This window comes from Pipistrellus kuhlii, unplaced genomic scaffold (assembly GCF_014108245.1).
Source record: "Pipistrellus kuhlii isolate mPipKuh1 unplaced genomic scaffold, mPipKuh1.p scaffold_m20_p_4, whole genome shotgun sequence".
Taxonomy (NCBI): domain Eukaryota; kingdom Metazoa; phylum Chordata; class Mammalia; order Chiroptera; family Vespertilionidae; genus Pipistrellus; species Pipistrellus kuhlii.
In genome coordinates, this window is record NW_023425540.1 from 21,295,437 (window position 1) to 21,316,637 (window position 21,201).

Here is a 21,201-nt window from a genome sequence, read left to right on the forward strand (position 1 = left end):
TTTCATGCCTCAGCATATCATGATACAGAATGTTTCCAATTTTCTTTATACTGTCCCATTCTAATAGCCAGAGAAAGGTATGCTGTTTTAATTTTCATTTCTCAGTACTTAAGCTAAACAACTTTTTATTTATCTGTTCTTTCCATCTCTGAAGTAACTGTTCATATCCTTTGCCCATTTTTCTAAGTGATTAATATTTTTTCTCACTGTATTGAAAAAACTCTTTAAATATTAGGAACATTAGTCAACTACACCGGTTACATGTGGCACAAAAATTTTCACATTAGCTGTTTGTATTTTTACTTTGGGTTGTATGCCCTTTATAGAATTTGGATCGTTATGCTCTCTGATCTGGCCATGGCGCTTTCTCTATGGGTTCTGGTCTCTGTATTTTGGTTAAAAAATCCACTCCAACCATGAACATTTTCTTCATAAACACTTTTATAATTTTTATAGTTAGACTTCTGATCCATCTGCAGTTTATCTTTTGTGTATGGTGTGACAGGGAACCCAATTTTGGTTTTCTTTTGAAGGCTCAAATTATCCAAACATCTCATAGATTTGAAATACCATGATTATAAAATACTAACTTCCCATATGTGGGGATGTCTGTATGTGGCCACAGCCCAGTTGGGTTCCATTGATCTGGCTGTCTATTTAACTTCCAGTCTCACATTATTTTATTGCACTAACTCTTTTATCTCTTTAAATATTATTGTGTGTACCTCATTATTATTAACTCTCTTGGAATTTTCCCCTGTGGACTTTATACCAATTGTGTGAATGCTGATTGGGATTGACTTCTATTTTTTCAATCCCTTAAGTAGAGAATAACATCTTCACATTATTAATTCTTCCCATCCAGGGAAAATTCTTCTGGACTTCATTTTATGTAGGACAAAAAGTTTAAAAATATTCTAATGGGTCCTGAAGGACAAGCATTGATGAGAATACATTTTAAATCAACTCTAACACAGTGGGATGTAATTATAAAGAAACTATGGAGCTAATTCCACAAATCTTTTAAATCTGGGCTTTGGTCTAAATGAGCAGAAGCATTTGTCATTTTTAAAGATTACTTTCTTTCTTAACACTGCTTCTGTTTTTGTCCCTCCTCCCCTCGGGGTGAAGGTGTTGACTAGATTTGGCATGTATAAAGATTTTTGTCACAGACATAATCAAGAGAATTGAAGACGTGTCATTTAAGATAGGCTCAGTTTAACTAAGGTTGCAACAATGAATGGTTTCCTCCTCTCTGCCTAGCATATGGGATGACCTGGTGCAATGAGCTCAATAAATGAGCGATGGTGTGAAAAGACAGAGCATTCCGTCACCCTTCTTTATGACCTCTTTAACTCTGTTTCAGAAACTATCAACCAGGGAGACAATTAGTACCGGTTACATTCTAGTCTTCTGACATGGACAGCCATTCACTGGGAAAGAGACCAATTCATTTCATCCAGGTCGCTGAACAATTGCTGGATCATAAAGACTTTTAGTCACTGCCAAAGTGAACTACATTTGAACCACCAGGCCCAGTTGTGTGAGTCTATCTATCATTGCCATGCCAACTGGTCACCCATACAGACATTGCATTAAGTGCAACGGCCTCCAACATGATTTATAAGTTCTCCTCTAAATAAAAGTCTATGTCTTAGATATGAAAAAAGTTACAGGAAAGGGATGTGTAGGTATTTTTTATGTCTCCTTCCTTCTCATTCCAATTTGTCTGACTGAATGCGTCATTATTTATTGTATGCAGTTATAAAAGCTGAAATTGCAAACAATCCTTACTTCTCTTCTATCTCAGTTTCTCTTGGACCTTATGCCGCTTACTTCACATAAATAGGACATTAAAAAAATAAAAATAAAAGATTCAGAGTTTAAAAGCCTATCATGACCATCTTACAAAAGACAGAGGGTTATAATATATAAAGGTTCAAGTTAACACAAGTTTTTATAAATGGCTTTTCGTCTCTTCTTCAGAACTAGGTAAGAGTTCAGTGAGGTAGTTAGTTGTCCATCCAGTAGTTGTAATAATATAACAGAAGCCTGAAGAGTGTCAAACACTGTGTGCTGCTGACAAGAGCACGTGTTTGGCATACTGGCTGTGCTTCATCAGAGATGAGGTTTGAATGGGGTAAATTTTCTGAGCCATTTCTGAGGACTATCTACCAGTGTTTCATCTTCTTGGGCATTGGGTCTTACTACCAACCAACACAAATAAAGATAAGCCAGTCCTCTAGGCAAAAGAAAATAGCAAAATCTTCTGATTGTTTTGTGGGGCATTTTTTTGTAGCCAGAGTTAATCTTTAATAGTGGACAGAGAGCAAGTTCTAAAGTGAAGAGTTAATATTATATATCTTCATCTTCATTCACACAGATTAATATTTTTAAAGTCTGAATTAATTTCACTGTCTGGTAAAATTAAAAGAGATTGTTCCATTTAATACAAGTTCTAAATGAAATTATAATTGGTAGTCTTTTGGTATCCCTAGGGGATGCTGTAATAGAAATGGCCAAATGATCTGAATATACCATCCAAAGCAGCCTAGTGGATGCACGAGAGAATCAGATATACTACTTGGGGTTGTGTTCCTGTTCCAGGAGGGAGAAATGATGCCGCTCCCATTTTAATTTTCATCTTCCACATGTGAGAATAAATGCATGGAGAAAGGAAATGGACTTAGATGTGTTACATGATGGAAAAGAATGATTTTGGGTCATAAATGTCCCATTCTTATCTGGTAATCATTCAGCATTCTGTCTTCCTTGGCCTAGTCGGGAACTGCGAATTCAAGCTGAGAATCCACACTGCACCACAGAGAAATACTGCTATTGTTACAGGGCTACATTGCTGCCTGTCCTGTTAGCTAAGTCCTTCCTAGCTCAGCAACATTTGGTTACACTTTATGCCTCTATAGGGAGAGGATCATGCCAGAAACCACCAGTCAGGGTGTTTTTAGACAGCTAACATTTACTGAGTGCTCATTATGTGCCTGTGACTTTTCTAAGCTCTTTTTATAGACTGAGTCATGTCAACCCTATTGGATGGATACTGCAATTATGTCCAGTTCAAGATAAAGAAACTGAAGCAAAGAGACATTAAGAATCTGCTTAAAGTCACACATCTATTAGGGAGAGCTGCTAGGATTTATATCCAGGGTTCTATACGGTATCAGTAATCAGAGGTCCTTGCTACCACTTCATTTTTGCTGAGGACTCAATTTCCCCTCTTATCTGATGGAATATCTGGAATGCTTGCTAATCCACTGTTTCCTTCATGCCTACATCACAGTATTGGGAGTCCTAATGACTGCACTCCTGTACTTCACTATCTTATGTTCTTCCTTCTCACTTCACCCCATACTTCGTGTGGCCTCCTAATATCTGTCATATTTCTACCCTGTGGATTCCTCCTATTTGATACTCAAAATTTTCCTCAAAAGTGTTTTCATGGTAGGAGCAAAAAAGAAGACAGAGATAAAGAAGGCACTGAATTGATGCCAAAAATGCAGTAAGATATGATCCGATTAGGTGAGCACAATATTCAGAAATCTCTCAATTGCCTACACCAAGGTTAAGTAGTTACACGCCAATACATTTCCAAGAGCCAATGGCAAAAGAATACTATGTCACATAAGAGAGTGAATATAAAGTTAGAAACTAGAATTTTTAAAAACAGAAACACCTTAAAAGCAATTCTGTGTGATTGCTGAGAGTTAGCTCTTCTGTTCTTCATGTTTGCAAGGATATGTCCCTGATATAATGAATATTGCCCCCAAAAATCACTTTGAAAATTTCTGAAACTGCTTTCCAGACCCATTCATAAAGAGTGTGAAAAATTTACTGTCCACTGCTGTCAGTGTCAATGACAACCAAAGGATGATAAATTCATTTTAACAACCTTGCCAGCTACAAGTGGGGATGGGATGCCAAGGAGGAACAGTGCTCAGGCCTGATGCAGCAGGGAATGTTAACATTTCTCTGGGCTTCACTTTTCCCCTCCTATTCCTGGCTGATATGCTGTCAGATATAAACATAGAAGTTCCGCGTTGTTTATTTCCACATTTCTCATCCAAAATGTTCATCTTTGCCTAGTTACTATCAATTCCACAGTGAGCATAGGTGGCTCCATAAAACATAAAGGCAGTAATAGGGGGAAAGGTTGAAGTTGCTGTAGGGTTTGATGTCATTTCTTTACTCAGTAGGAAACTAGACTTATGACTGTCAGGTGTGTTTTCATTATTTCCCTTGTAAGGAAATAAGAGGTTGTGAGAGAGGTTATCTGTGAATGACCAGTTCCAAAATTGGCTCCATATTTTTCTCTTCTGTTTCACTCAAAAGCAAATGGTGTGGCCACATAATAATTTATTGCTCAAGTCAGAGCACATCTGCCAGTAAAATAAGGCACTAATAATAATAAATATACAGTGCAACATGCATACCCTAGGACTATTCCAAGTAAACTAGAATGGATGATTACCCTGAAACTAAACAATCCTCCTACAGAATGTTTTTCTACATGGAACTGATGTTGGTAGAGCCTACTATAGGTGCTCTTTGTAAACAAGGCGGGCCATGTGGCCAATAGTTCACATGATTTCCACACCAGCCACAGCATCTCTTTCACCCCTTCTGCAGTATCCATTTCTTCTTCTCTCTTGTTATTACTAACCAGAAGCCTGGTTGTCCATGTCCGTATATATTAGCTGGAACTGCATATATTTCTCGTTTCTCTAGCAATTGTATGCAAATTGTCAATAATTTTTTAGTTCTCCTTGCATATAAGTGTCCTTTAATTGAAATGTTTATTTTGCAATTATAGTATCAGCAAGCTTGTCAGTTAGTCCAAAAGAGTGACTGATCAATTCCTCAGCCAGAGCTAGTGCCATGGGAGGAAGTTTCCAGTGCATCAAGGTTGGAAGATTTCTATTCCAAGGGAAGGTGAAAATGAAAGTTGTGCAACTGTTCTATAGAATTGAAGGAAGCTGAGTTTGCCTCCAAAATCTTTTCCTCGGTATCCAAGATAGTTTTAGCTCAAGAAATGAATCAGTACTCATCCTGCATAAAATCCTCACAGTACTTAACTGCCAGAGTAGTCCAATAATGTAATACCCATGTATTACCAAGATACAGTTTCTTTCCCTATAGGCATTTTAATTTTAACAGGAGGTCTGTGAAAATGAAAATGGCTTCAAGGCCTAAAGGCATGAATCTCCAGGTGAATAATTTCAGATATTTGACCCACACCAGTATTCCTTGTATAACTATCCAGGGAGAGATAGAGTGTTTGATTTAATATGACCCAACTCAAATACAAAGACACCTAATGAACTGCATCATTGGAAACCTACTATTCCACATAAATGAATTTTACAAATTATTGAAGCACACTTATTCATATGCTAAACTTCACCATTAACTCATTCATCAGCTTCTTACAGAAGTCATTACTAGCTTTCTAAGGAAAAGTGACTATAATTTAACTTTTCTTGAACTTCAGAGTCACCTTTGCAAGAATTCATCATTGTGTTTCTGCTATAATAACCCTCAATATCTTTTTTGTGGTGGTTGTTGTTCTCTTTTCACACAAGGGCAACTGTCACTTCCACTGTCATTAAACTTCCATCTAATACCATGTCACCTCCTGTCCTTCTAATTTATTGCTGAAAAACTGCTAAGTGGTCAAAAACTAGATGTCGAATATAATTAAGAATGGTTTGTGTAAGGAACAGTCACTTGGATACTGAATAAGACTTTACTTTTCTTATTTTGCATTTGGAAATAAATTATCAACAGTTCAAAATAGACCTAAGTGGAATAAGACTATTTATTGTCCCTTACTCAGTCTTCTTTCCAATGCTTTCTATGAAAAGATAAGAGTTTCTGCTACTCTTATTCATTAGCCATTTCCTATCTTTTGATGATTTTAGGTCTCTTTTATTAGTTTACAAAAATTAGTTGAGGGTGTGTTTTTTCTTTTACTTATACATTATGTTTTAAGACTTCACAGGAATAAACAAAACAAAAAAACTAAAAACCAAGCAGTTGAAAATCCATTTCCAATCATCTGGTCTATTAAAAAAAAAAATCTAAACACAAGGACCCCACGTCTGCCTGTGCTGGGCTTTGAGACTGAGAAATGAACAGGAAGTACACACTGCTGCCAAGTGTTCCATTTCACTCTCGTGTCCCAAATTTTAAAATTCTTATGCTTGAGGCAAAGTCATGTTAAATTCCCTAGTGCCCTAATAGCAGGCATTCCTGAGTTACCTTTGTGAGTTATCCTGAAAATAGCATTACAGAGGTCTAGAACAGTGATCACAATAAAACGATGATTGGTACTCTGTGGCTGAATTACACAGATCACAGGACAGCCATTCCATCAGCATGAAGTGGACTGTCACCATCCTCTCTCCCAACGCGCACAACCAGAATGTCATCAGCAAAACAAAACAGCACAGGAGTAATTACCCGACTGGTTCCAACAGAAATAAACTTCTTTTGTTTTGGCTACATTATTCGTGGAATCCAGGCAGAAGTGCCTCTGCTACCTGGATTACCTAAACTATTACCGCCAGCATCCATTTCCTTCCGAGTCCTGTCAAAGAATATCCCCTCTTCAAATTTATAAACAATAGTATCTCTAAGCAAATTACAGGATGACATTTAAATCCAGCTGTTGATCCCTCCAAGGTAAAATTCATAGCATTTTATTCTACAGTGAGCTATGCAGAGGAAGGAAATGGCTGAGCATGATGTTAAAATCCCAAGCACAAATTTGCTATAGAATTAATATCACAATTTGTCACTGATAATGAAAGCATATAAAGCAGGTCTTGACAACATGTTATTTCTGTTGCAGATCATTCTTTATAAAATCTAAGCAAGGTTTTCCTTTGCAACTGTGGAAATGACTTTTTTCCCCCTAAATGTACAAAGCAAAATAATATTAATATTGTGGTGAGTAGCCATCTGCTTCATGAGAATTCTGTGCAATCATTAGTCTAAACTGATGGCATCATGGCAAGCTGCCACGTCCCAAGAGGCCCGCCTATAACAACCAGCAACATCTTTGCATCAGTCTCAGCTCCAAGAGGGCGAACCACAAACCAGGAAATCTGCTCTCTGGGAAGGTCCAGATCATTAAGCTCTGCTTTTGGATATTGAACACCAAAATATTATCCCACCTCCGTCTATATTCAGAGGCATGCATCAGAAGAGCAATCAAATGGAGCCACCAGGCAGCAAGGAATAAACAGGAGGCATTTGGGTCGAATGCCAGGTCCAGCAGAGCAACCAGCAACCTGTGTTCCACTCAACAACAGTGGTTTCCACTACAAAGTCAGGGGCGGATCAAGCTGTGAGGAGTTCAACCTATCACAAAATCTCACTGAAGCTACTGTAACTTTTTAGTAAAACGCCAAAGAGACAGCAACATGCAGAGGGTTTCAAAGGAAGTGTAAACTAAGTAATATTTCCCACACGGTTTCCACCATAAAAACTTGCACCAGAAAAATACGAGTTTAAATGTTTCATCCCATAGGCTATGTACTCTCTTGCCATTTTTAATAGCCTGTTCTAATGATTTTCATTTAGAAATGCAAAAGGCTGCTGTGTTTTTTAATGTTTAATCAATCTTCAAGAACTCTGCATGTTTGTAATCAGGGGCCATATGAATGCTAGTGGAATAAGAGATGTGCCCAAAAAATGATTTAGGAAGACTCGCCGTAACTAGTACTTTCTTCTGGGACCATAATCATTTTCTTTTGGGGGTAGCCTCAATGCTCCAAGCCAAGGGTGGAAAAAGGAAGGAAGAGACAGGAAGTAATGAGGGGGTCAAACTAGAATGCCACAGTTAAATGTAGTCTTGCAATACCTGCACAGAAAATTCAAGTTCCCCAATCACTTTCCCTCACTCAGTGGCAAGTCCTGAGTGCAGGAGCAGGGAGTGAAGTGTTATGGGAGTGAGGTCTGCCTACACACATGCATGAGAGAAGTTACGCCTCAAGAATATATTCATTTTTGGTACAAAAATGTTGTTTCAAGTAAGTTTTGACAAAATGTAGATTAAGACTGAATACAATTGTAAATAAGTACACAAATAAAAATAACAAGTGAAACTACCATTTTTAAGCACACAATATAATTTTCATGTAGGTATCCAACACCCTCATGGATAAACTGTCACTGATAAAATATACCAAATATATATCTATTCAGGAGTATATAATTTTATACTACTTATTATTATAGTCTAATTTTATGTGTATCCTCAGTTATTTAAAGTGAGAAACTCTTTGAAGAAGGACCATCGACTTATTTGTGAACTGCAATATAATTGTATCAGATTTCCTTCCCTTTTCCAGTGGCATCTCAAGAGGCTGAGGGGATTGAGGAGAGGAGAACTTTGTGCTTTCTTCTTTCACTCTAAACAAAGATAGTAAGTATTAAATCTAAATATTTTTAGTACTTAATATCTGGGAGGGGTGGAACATTAATAGACTGAGTATTATTATCAGCAGACAGTGCTTGCATTTCAACCCCCATGTTCACTGCTTAGGACCAAACACTGCAGGACAGCTGCCCCAATTTGTTGTATGACCTGCCTTATTCTTCACAAAAATTATCTTACTTTTTAAAATAAACAGACCAGCTGTAGCCGGTTTGGCTCAGTGAATAGAGTGTCAGCCTGCGGACTGAAGGGTCCCAGGTTCGATTCCAGTCAAGGGCATGTACCTTGGTTGCAGGCACATCCCCAGTGAGGGGTATGCAGAAGGCAGCTGGTCGATGTTTCTAACTCTCTATCCCTCTTCCTTCCTCTCTGTAAAAATCAATAAAATATATTTTTAAAAAATAAAATAAACAGACCAGCAGAAACCTTACCCACCTCTTCAATAGCATATACTTCCTCATATCCACAGAAAGCCAAAGGTTTCCTGTCTCATCAGCTGCAACTTGGGTCATATCTATATCTAAGAATAGAAAGTGTCATCACAAATATTGCAAACAAATCTGATAACCTTGAACCTCATTAAATATATTGAGTTCAAGTCATGCTTAAGATTTGGGTTCCTATTCAACCATTTGCTGGCTGTGTAACCTCAGATAAATTATTCCATATCTTTGTGGTACATGTTCCTCATCTGTAATATGAGATTAATATTGACCTTGGAAAGTTGTTGTGAGGAATCAAACAAGGCCATTATAAAGCACTGACTGTAATGCCCATCACAATATAGACATTTGATAAATGGTATGATTGTTGATGTTTAAAAATGGGAAGTTTCAAGCTTTCTGAGAGATTTACAGTCTGATTTTTAAGTTAGAAGCAACTTCAGAAGACTATACTATCAGCATTTAAAAACCAACAGCTCATTTTAGGAATTATAAATCTTCCTCTGATCCCCAGATTCTAGTTCTAATCCTTGAAGATAACCTCTTGTTTCTAAATGCATTTTGAAGTCAAACTGTAGATTCTTGTTCAGGATTCAACCTTTCTGAGTTTGCCTGCCCAGAAAACACGAAAGCTAATAATATACACAGCCTCTACTGAAGAGAATTGTAGTAAGCACACAAAATAGTAGTAACACAAAGCATTTTATAATCTAGAAGAGCCAAATAACCCAGGCTATCACCCATATGGACATGTGCCACTCTGATGTATGTGAGTGCCTGAGTTCAAAGCTCCACTCTGCAATAGGCCAGCAGAGTGACAGGCCTGATAATGAAAGTCTCAAATCTCCATTTACTCATGGGCATGATGGAACAACTACTTCAGAGTTTTTGAGAGAGTCAAAAAAGTATAAACAAAATTTTTAATGTATTTCCAAAAACATAATAAGTGTTCAATAAATGTTAGTTTCTAAAATTGCTTTTTAAAGATCAGCATGTGATATGGACCTTTTTCAGTTACAAAACAGTGAGTTCCCTTTCAGCTTGCAATTAGACATTTCTTATTGTGTTGCTCTAGTTTCTGGAAATATTGACTAATTATTATCAACCTTAGACAATCACTGAAATTTTTCAAAATATCCTTTAAATGTATTTATCTGCATTCTTAAAATATCATGGCTTGTAATACTTTTCAAAAAGTCTTGTATCTGTGATTTTTAATGAGCTTAGTGAATTCTACATGGTAATGTTCATGGAGATACATAATTACACTTATAAAGACTTTAGTGGACATAGAAATAGTACTAATCGTTTTCCTCAAATTCTCAAATTTTACAAAGAAGTACAATTTCACATCATAGTTTAATACTAATTAATAAAAAATAATTTTAAGATATCCAGTGTCTCAAAAAAAATGGGTTATCCCTGTGGCTGTTCTTTAAGACCATATTCCAAATTAGAAATGGAAAGGCCTTGCCTCTGTCCCCCTAGTGGCCACAAACAAAATAGCGCTGTAAAGAAGAGGCCAGAATAACTACTGGAGTGGAAAATATTTCAACACCTTCACTTTTCAGATAAACAAACTAAGGGCAAGGAGCAAAAGGCTAGTCAAGACTTCACAATTTTTCAATAAACCACCAGTGTATAAAAATATTTTTTATATTTTGAATATTAAGATGTTTGGAAAATTATCTCCAAATGTACTTTTAACAATTCCTTATCAATTAACATTCAACAGCTTCTACTTTGCAGTTTTCATTTTTCTTCTGAGAGAGATAATAAATATAGATTCCCAGGGGCAAAGGGAAGACTTCAGCTGTGACCAAGAATTCTGTGTCCTCTATGAAGTATTCTCTTTGACGAATAAGACTGTCCCTGAGGGTTGTTAAGTTCACCAAGATAACTCCCCTCAAAAAGACCAATAAGAAGTGTTTTACATATGGCCAAGGGCCACAGTGAATAAGAAATAGAGGTCAGGAAATAAGCATTTTCTCCACTTTGGGGTACCTACAGAGAGGGAAAGAGTGGAAGTCGGCCTGGGTTGGGAATACAAATGGCAAGAAGTAAAACTAAATTTTCTTGATTTGAGAGGTAAATTACTTTTTTTTTTTTTTTTTCAGTAAGCTTTCTGCTGGCCCCAAAATTTAACAAAAGCACATAAGGTTTTGTTTGGACACAAATGCAGTAGAGAGCCGGAACTGTTCTCCAGTCACCTTGAGGCAAATGATAAAGATAGTAATGTAACACCCAAAGCACATTTATTTTAAAGTCAGAAATTCTGGACGATGGCAGGTTTTGACTTTCGCATCACCACATCTAGATTCCACAGTAAATTCCACAAATCTGTAAGCCTCTATGTAGTGATTAAGAGTACAGGAACTCACTTCCAAGTGTGTGTTTGAATCTAAGCCTAGAAATGGAGAATCTTTTTCTGCCAAGGGCCATTTGTATATTTATATTGTCATTCGTGGGCCATACAAAATTATCAATTTAAAAATTAGCCTGCTATATTTGGTCAAACAATTAATTAACTCATCTCTAATGCCTTGTCAGGGCCATACCAAATGACTTCATGGGCCTTATATGGCCCAAGGGCTAGACAGTGGCCACCCCTGACTAAGCTCTCAGTCAGGGGTGTAACCTAGAAATGTGTAACCTAGAAAAAATTACTTTACCTCCCATTCCTCAGTTTCCTAGCACATCAGCTGTTAGATGGATTAAATGAAATGATACATGTAAAGAACATTGTATATAGCTAATAAATATTAGTTATTGCTCTTTTCAAAATATTGTTGTCTGCCCATTTTCTGTGAGCCTCAGAGAAAACAAGGATAAATAGTAAATGAAGGAGCTTCAGAATGGGAAATGAGAGATATGAATAGTCCCTATGAATTTGGCCTCTGATGTGATGTGTGACTTTAGAAAAAGCATTCAACCTGTGTGATCCTTTTTTCCTGATCTACAAAAATAACAAGGTTGGATCAAAATTCAAGAATCTCAAGTATGACAAAGATGTGAAAGATCATTCAATCCCAAACCTTATGCTTGAGTTCATTTATAATAAGTGTTTGTCAGTCTGTGATAGAATGACTTCAGGAAATCTTCTCTATCCTAAAGCTGACAGTACCTTTCATCTTGAACAGCACTAATAGCTTGAAAATTCTCCCATATGGTGAGATGAAATCTACCATCTGCATGTAATCAGATCTAAGAAGCCAATGGTAGTAAGTTTACTTACTACCATTATTTTGTGTCACTAAGAAAGAAGAGGCACTGCCCATTGTAACATGACATGACATGGTACTTTCTTATGTCAAATGTAAGAGGCATCAAAATTTCAGAGATGTTAAAATTTGAAAATATGGGTATCTCAGAATCAAAGAAATGTAGTATCATCCAGTAGTTTCACCAGCTGATACTAACTGGAGCATCTGTCATATTAAAAGCCAGTCTAATTTTCTTCCATAGAGAGTTCCTCAAGTATTTGAAGAGTGTTCATGGCCAACTTGAACCTTCCCTTTTCCAGGCTTATTGATTTTAGTTCATAAGTTCATATATATGAACCATCTCTGGTTTCTATCTACTGAATCCATTATAGGTTGTCTGAATCTCTATTTATTTATACAAATAAGTACCAAGCACCTTTTTAAGCACCAGGAGAAAAAATGATGACCAAAACAGATCAATGTTTCCCTCTGGATGCAAGTGTAGAATTTCCTGTTTATTCTGATCTATTTCCATTTACTATGATTTAAATATAGACCAGTTATTTCAAAGAATATATTGATATACTAGAGGCCTGGTGCACAAAATTTGTGCACTGAAGGGATCCCCCTCAACCCAGCCTGTACCCTCTCCAATCTGGGACCCCTGGGGCCTAAACCAGCCGCTGGACATCCCTCTCACAATCCAAGACCACTGACTCCTAACTGCTACTTGCCTGCCTGCCTGATTGCCCCTAACTGCCCCCCACCAGCCTGGTCACCTTGTACTGCCCCCCTTGATGGACTGGTCACCTATAACTGCCCCCCCCACTGGCCTGGCTGTCTCTTACTGCCCCCCCTGCCAGCCTGGTTGCCCCAACTGCTCCCCTGCTGGCCTGCTGCTCAGTCATTTGGCCACCTCTCACTAACTCCCCTGCTGGCCTGGTCACCCTATGCAGCCTATTCAGTCATATGTTCAGTTTGATGGTTCCTTAGGCTTTTATTTATATAGATTTCATATCCTCCCAATAAGCTGTCTCTTCTAAACAAGGACATGCCTCTTTGGCAGCATAGTGCAGCCTACCATACATGAATTATACTCATCTGAGCAGGCAAATTTAGATTCCATAATAATGAATAAAATGTGAAAAGAATTGGGTAAAAAAATGAAGTCTTCCCCACCTACCCTGAAATGCCCAGAGTACTAAAACGTCCAGTATAGGACAATAACATTTTGCTGCTGTGCATTTCTGTCATTTGGAAATCTGGCTATTGCAATCTACCTATAGTGATGAGTCAAATAGAACAATCAAGAGAGAAATGTCTTAATGCATCCTGGGATCCAACCCATTTTTAAATACTGTATTGGAAACTCTCCCAAGATTAGAAAACCTGGATGAGTACATGAAGGTTGTGTGAATGTATTTTAGCTTGTATTGAGATGCCTATGGCTCTCACAAAAGGGGAATTCCATCGAGGTTTCCTGTCTCCTTTGTTTCAGTTCAATAATATCCAGAGTGCTTAAACCTCTTTCCCTCCCTTAAACACTGTATGTGTGCTTAAACCTCACCCCCACCCTGCTTAAACACTCTGTGTGCGTGTGAAACAGAGGTGGGGAACAGACATGGCTTTCTCAATGAATTATGTCCACTGTGCACATGCATGATGATTAAAATAAGCATTATAATGTCTGTGCTTTCTCAGGCAGCAACACATTTAGGGTGAATTTCAGGTAAATTTGGACTGGCTGAATCAAAACCATCTATCCCAAGATTCTTAATTAGGCATGTGGTTTTGAAAGTGAACTTTTTTTTCTTCTAATCAGGAATACTAGTTGATGATCATGAAAATGTTTTTTATCAGATAATCATTGCATGCAGATGTGTATTATGGAAAAGAAAGTCAGAGGACTTGCAATTATTTATTTATATGCATCCCCATTATAAGGATAAGATAGCCTCTTAATCATCTGAAGAGAGATTTAGTGGAAATTGAGAAATTTCTCATCAAAATTAATATCCCTAATAATGGTCTTTGAAGAAGTGTTTTTTTAACATTGAAACTTTGCAAGCTGTAAAAGGAGAAAAATACAAGTATATTTTACTGAATCATATAAAATAATGAAGTAGCCTAAAAACTGGTGAGATGCTACCCAATTATTAAACAAAACAATAGCACACCCTTTGAAATGTCTTCTCAGGTCACAAGGACACTCCCTTGCTCCAGCTCATTTTGGTCCTAGCGGATCCAGCCAGTAGGTAACCTTGCTGCCTCCTCCTGCCCCAGCCCCAGCTAACCAGTCCAAAGGAACACCTGACCAACCAGAGCTACTTTCCAAAAAACTGGCAATGTAGCAGAAAGAGAAACTCCCTCCCTCTGCCATGGGTAAGCTCTGAACTGTGGTACTCTTCTGCCCTGTGGACTGAAGGACAGAGAAAGCAGACAAAACAGGAGCAGAAGCCCAGTCAAGAGAAGGAAGGAGCGCTACAGCCAGAGTGCTGGTAGAGTCTGGGTGTCTGCTCCAAGGCCTGCAGGTTCCTGAGAAGACACTGCACGATGACAGCAAGGACCCCTTATTTGCTTAACTATTTCTAATTAGCTTCTGTTACTTGCCAGCATGTTGGATGTGCCAAAGAATGAACTGGAGCAGTACTTATGTGATGCCAGGTAATCAGTTAACCTTAGTCAATGCTCAGTAGTTCGTTATCTCTAAAATGAGAATATATAATTCTGGATATTTATATCCATTGTGTAAATAAAAATTAATAATTGTTGTGGTAAATGTATCTAAAAATCCTCAAAAATAACACAAAGCGTGTTTAATTTAGTATGAACGTGCTATCCTTTAAAAAAGAAAAATTTATAAGAAAGACAATACTTTAAGTGCTATCTTTTATGTAATTTAATGCTGCCATTTGAACTGTCCAGAAGCAAACAGTTTGTTTATCCACTCTTAAAGAAAAATAGTTGTTTTAATCACTTTTGATATGTGACTTAATGGGGTTTGAAGAATAGTATATTGCAAACAATTAGAAATTTCCTTTTGAGGTACTAACTGGTTCAGTGGGTAGAATATCAATTTTACCATTATACCACTTTTACCCTAAAAATCAATCCATCTTGCCTATCTTTCAGTGGTCTTACAATGTGACATTTAATTGGCACACTTATAATTATATATCTACACATACACACCTGCACACCGTTTATCAATAACACTTCTGCTTCTTCTGCTTACCAGGTTTCTTGTACTGAAAGTTACTTAACCTATGCCACCTCATCAATATGCATCCTCTTTTTAAAAAATATTTTTTATTGATTTTTTTACAGAGAGGAAGAGAGAGGGATAAAGAGTTAGAAACATTGATGTGAGAGAAACATTGACCAGCTGCCTCCTGCACACCCCCTTCTGGGAATGTGCCCACAACCAAGGTACATGCCCTTGACCAGAATCGAACCCGGGACCCTTCAGTCCGCAGACGGAAGCTCTATCCACTGAGCCAAACCGGTTTTCTTTCATCATGTCCTCTGTCAAAATGGGGGGAAATCACACCACTTGTTGAAAGATGACTCAGATAAAAGTCTATGAAAGTCCTTTGTAAGTAGTAAAGGATTATACAGAGTTAAGGAGCCAGTATTCCCAATTAAGTGTATAAGAAATTCATAATCTGAGGAATGGGCCACGAATGAAAGGCGGCTTGCTTCTGCCCATTCTGTCTCCATGATAGTTGAAAGAACTGCCTGAAAAAGTGATCAGCCTCCTTTCATACGCTGGTGGCAATTCTTCATTAGGGGAAGATCTTTTCAAGAAAGAAACTCAAAGTCTTTCTGTCTTCCATGTGCGTAACATCTGTGCTAAGCCATTCCATGCACACTTCTTTGAAGCACTGACTGCCTAGAGGAAAGACTTTGATTTGGGCTTTATTTAAATGCCTGGACTTCTATTGGAGAAACAAAAGAGTTCCTAGTAAAGGCTCAGCTGGGAAAGAGACCAACCTCCAACCGATTTAACTACTCAGAGGCCAAAGGAGCCTGGGTGTGTGTGTTTTTTTTTTGTTTGTTTTTTGTTTGTTTTTTTGTTTTGTTTTGTTTTTTGTCTTAGAGCACCATGCCCTGGAAAGCCCCCGTGAACTCAGAGCACACGCGAACAGCTGGTTTGGGAGGCTGCTGACCCCGGCTGCAATCACTGCGGTAATTAGATTTAATTTTCCTAATCCTACAGTGCCTGGCTCCATCGTGTCTACATCTCCTGTTCAGAAAACCATTACCCTCGTTTAATAATAATAATGCTTGGACATGATTAAGATTTTTGCAGCTGAACTCCCCAATATTAGAAATCACTTTGGAAGGGGGAGGGGAGGCTGTAAATACAGCTATTCAAACGATGTGCCCCCAAAGAGTTTAATCTGGAGGTTATCCTACTCAGAAACTTGCCCGAAAGATCCTAAACCCATTCAGCAGACTTTCGCTATCATTCCCCGCCCCTCTTCTGCAAGTCTTGTGTAGTAGCCTTGTATTATATTAGCAGCTCCCTTAGAAAGATGGAACTGGCCCTAAGTCGTGGTGAGCCTGAAGGGTTTGGGTTTCACGTGTTTCTGCAAACCCAGGGAAGCATGGCTTCACGCTTCTGGATCCCGGCGGTTACTTGCTCTGAAAGCGGAGCAGAGATCAGAGGACTCTGCAGAAACCTGTCCTCCTTGCAGGAGAGAAGGAAAGACTCCTCCGATCTGTGTCCTCTTGCGTCTTGGGGGGAGGGGGAGTTAGAGGGGGTGCCTGTTTATGTTGTCAAGGAAAGCCATCAGTGCCCTTCTCTGGGGAGACGGGTCGGTTTTGTCATGTTCCGCGTGTTGTAAGGCGAAGCTGGACCGCTGATAGCGGAGGAGGAGGCATCGAGTCCCTGGAAACTGGAATTGCTTGCTTGGTGAAATAGGAACAGCAGACCCTCGCTGCTCTGAGCACAGGGCGCCTTCTGATAGTAGGAAGGAGGGAACAGGCAGTCACCAAAGTTCTAAGTATGCCTTAAACCGCCCCCCCCCCCCCAACTCCCCTACCCTACCCCCACCCCTCAGCACCAAAAGAAAAATAAGAGAAAGACAGGAAAGCCTGGGCTGACGGAGTGTTCCAGGCAGAGAATTGCTCAGGACTTCAAACACAGGGAGTCATTCTGTCAAGGGGAGGGGGCGGGCGGGGGCAGGCGCTGGGCCTCTCTCACAAAGTCCTCCTCTCTTTGCTCCCTCCCACTTCATTCACTTGCAAATCAGTGTGTGCCCACAAGAGCCAGCTCTCCCGAGCCGAGCCGGAGCCCTAACCTTCCCATCCCGGGAGCTGGGAGCTGCAGTTTCAGCAGTGGCGGCGGCGGCGAGCGCCGCAGAGAGCGGGGAGCACAGAGCTGGGAGCGCAGCGGCGGCGGAGGCAGGAGCAGCCGGGGTGGGTCGCGGGGTCTCCGGGCGCCGCGAGGCGAGCAGAGGTGGGTTCGATCTCTGTTTGGTGATGATGGTGGTGGCCGTGCATGCCTTTTCTGTTTCTCCATCCTACAGCTTTGGTGGAAGCCAATCAGAGAGAGCCCTCTCGGTGGGAGCCGAGCGCCGGAGTTGGGAGGGATGCTCAGCCTGGCAGCCCGGGGTGGGGTGGGCACGCGGGTCCGGCGGGCGCTGCTGCCGCCGCTGCCCACGGCCAGCGCCGCTTCCCGGGGAGCCTGGGCGCTGCTCCTCCGCCTCCTGGTAAGACGGATCGGCTCGCTCGGGGCTGGATGGGGGGCTAGGGAAGAACCCGCTGCCCTTCTCTCCGGGGCAGAGGCTTGCAGGGGGAGCGCCGGCATTTGCAAAGTTGGCTGGTCCATCACCAAGGGCGCCGGGTGCCTGTAGCACCCGCAGGGCCGATTGGGGCTTTGATTTATTTCCACCTGCCCACCCCACAGGGGTCCATGCAGGGGCTGCTTTTGGCTGAGTTACGTTTCCTGGCTCTGGAGGAAAGCAGGAAATCGGGTGGCTTGAAAACTCTTGGATGCTCCCCATAAGGGAAAACTTAAGCGAAAGAGATGGTCTGGTCCAGGGAAGGAGCTGAGGAAAACGGTTCGCATGCTCGTTCGGACAGAAATGCTTAGATGGCAAGAAAAGTCCAACATTGGACTCCGAAAATGGAGCCCCCTGACTGTCCAGGGAAAAGTCATGCATGAACGCAGCTCGCCCGGAGCTCTGGCCGGCGAGGCACACATCAGGGGTGAACGCCTCCCTGGGCTGGTAGGAGAGCATACCGGGGGCGCTGCCCGGGGCTGGGTGTCCGAGGAGGGAGAGGGGGACCTCGGTGTGCTGTGCTGTGCTTGTTGACCCGGGAGCGGAATAACGGGGGAGCCGTTGCAATGTGCACTGCAGCAGTCGCAGAGCTGAGATCACTTCTGTAGTTATCCTTCTGCCAAGAGTTGCGGGAGATGTTAAGATGGGAGATGCTGGCGAGGTCAGCGCGATGCTGAGAAGTGTTGTCACTGCTGCAATAAAATCCATATTTTATGGGGAGTCATATGCAGGTTTCCGTGAGCACAAGGGGCTGCTCACCTGAGTTAACTACCGAGAACAGTGGAGAACCTAGAAGTTTAATGGTCTGGAAGAGCCACACATTTTTTTTCTCTCTCCCTTTTTTTTTTTTTTTTTTTTTGTAAAGACATTTTAATTAGGATATTCACACTAAAGAGGTGCATTAGGCGCATGGCTTGTCCAGTTTCCACTTTCACTTACTGAAGCGCCTCATGTGGGGAAGAAGAGGGTTTTCCCTCAGGAACGCTGCTCCGGGTGGCTGGTCTGGAGGGATGCACATGCAAAATGTGCGCTTTGGGAGTGTTCCTTGTCCAGGAGGCGCAGACTCCTCCCTGTGCGGGGAGAGGAACTCGGGACCTACCCAGTCCATGCACAACTCTTCTGGGCATGGATGACAAATGTGCGAATACGCAAGGTGGGCGAGGGATGCTTATTTCCTTTCTTCTCTCGCTGACGCCTTTACCTAAAAACCTTTAGGATTCTACTTCAGGAAAAATAAATCTCTTCCAGGTTAGCTGGAGATCCTCTTTTGTGTAATGGCACTTGCAGGGCTCTGAACCTGCTATTTTGGGGAGCCGGAAAACAAGTTGTGTGGAGGAAGGGGATGTGACCCGGCAGATGTCTTCATTGTGTCATAAGGAAGAGGGCAAAGTGTATGCCCGAGGCCAGATCTTCAAGGCAGAGCTCCAAAACTTAAAAGAAGCCCCACAATGTATTGGCGAATACAGTCACCCAGGGTTGCATCTCACCCACTTTTGCTCCTTGGTGTGTTCTAATTAAGTATGAATTTGGGGGAAAACAAAAGGCAGATCTTTTTCTACCGATTCTGCTCGTTCATGGCATACTTTTGAAGCAGAGGAAGTACAATTTCTTCAGGGGGGGGGGGAAAAAACTTGAGAAGCAGCAGCACATTTTTGAAGGAAAATGGCAATGGTTTAGTTATACTGTAGTTGCCTACAATTATCTTCCACTGCCATTATAAGTAAGTGACAGACTGGTGTCTCTGTAGGGACTTTTAGTCCCTTTACTCCCTGGCTTTTACATCAATTTATTGCAATTACATTTCTTAATGCCAACTCTGCAAAGATATTATATAGAAACAAAATCATTTTCTACCAAGTTGCCTATGATCAGAAAACATGTACTTTACCTCCTCCACCCACCACTTCCATCAGCTTTGCAAGTGAAAACTTGCTCTGAGGCACTCTTCTTTCTTATGGGAGGGAAAAAAACTATCTTGCAAAATACCGCTCTGAGATACTTGAAACTGCTAAAATTTCTAGAAAGCACAACTACAGTTCCAGGGTAGAAAAAGACACTCTTTCTTTTTTTAAAGACACTTTCTTATTGCAAATGCATCGTAAGTTAGAACAAGTTCTGATTATCAATTTAGAGCTAATTGAGTGGTTGCCCCCCCCCCCATAAGGATTCTTTTAAAAAGAGGTCAGTTATGACAGGCATTCTGAATAAAACTATGTATCTTCCTAAGGAAGTGAAACTGAGATGTTTGATCCCCCCTTCTGGCCCTTACTTGCTTTGCAATGCCAACTTCCCAAGGCAACTTCCTCTTGAAGGTCAGAAACTTTTTTCAGTTGGAAGGGACATCTAGTGGGTTACTCCATGCATCTATCTCTCTCTGTGGTTCAGTTGCATCATTGATTTTGTCATCTAAGATAATAATCATGTAACAGGTTTTTTCTTCATAGACAAAATAGTATTCTCCAAATGCTATTTTGACATTCAAGCCAGGTCAAAAATCATTACCATTGATATCTGTGGCATAGTTCCTTTAATTTAAGGAATCCAAGAGTATTTGGACCAATTTTGGGATATCCAGGTTTTTGGTAACTTTTCTATGTTTCTAAATAAAAGCAAGGAATTCATCACCAGCAATATAAAATTTCCTGACCTTGTCGAGACTGTCCTTCCTCTATTCAAATTTACCCCATAATAATAATGGTGCTATAGCTATAACTCCTAAAATTGCACCTGAAGAACCCCCCACCGCTTAAGAAATATTTTAAGAAAAACAACTCATTAACCTTTCAAAGATACATGAACAAAAAACAAGTTAGATAAAGCTAGAGGTTTCTAATTTAAAGGAGCCCCAATTCAAATAAGCATATATTGGAAGTCCAAAAGATGTTTGAGATAGACATGTCACCCTTATTTTGGAAGGTGACTTTATTTCTCTCTCTGATGTATCACAACACATTGTAGGTAGCCTACTTCTTTAAAAACTCTAATTTGAAGTAAGATAGTTCCATGGGAGTGAATCAGCCTCTTCTGCTGACAGTCTGCAAGTTTCAACTCCCAATTTAAAATCTGTTCTAAAGTTTGAAATGTGTTCCAAATGAGATAACATCCACAGAAGCCAGTCGCCTTCTGCTGCTTGCTTAGTCATGGCAGCCCATTCTTTGGGGTCGATCAGAATTAGGGTCTCATGTATAAAAATAACCAGAGGCTCCTCAGTCAGAATTGCATTTTTAATAGCGTTTCAGCCTAGCTAGTGTCTACAGAGCTCATCTGATTTGCTTGACAAAAAGGTGAAAATGTAGAAAATCAAACCT

General features: G+C 40.2%; 1 protein-coding gene across 2 annotated transcripts in view; it reads left to right on the forward strand.

Moving 5' to 3' along the window:
- Nucleotides 1–17,315: 17,315 nt before the first annotated feature.
- CDH6 (cadherin 6) overlaps nucleotides 17,316–21,201 on the forward strand; it is a 135,815-nt gene continuing 131,929 nt past the window's right edge. The window contains exon 1 of one of the 2 annotated variants that reach the window (XM_036410567.2): nucleotides 17,316–17,568. The gene's annotated coding sequence lies outside the window, so the exon portion shown is untranslated. Of the gene's footprint in view, nucleotides 17,569–17,674; nucleotides 17,822–21,201 lie in introns of those variants that run through there. The other variant, XM_036410568.2, reaches the window with a different exon arrangement.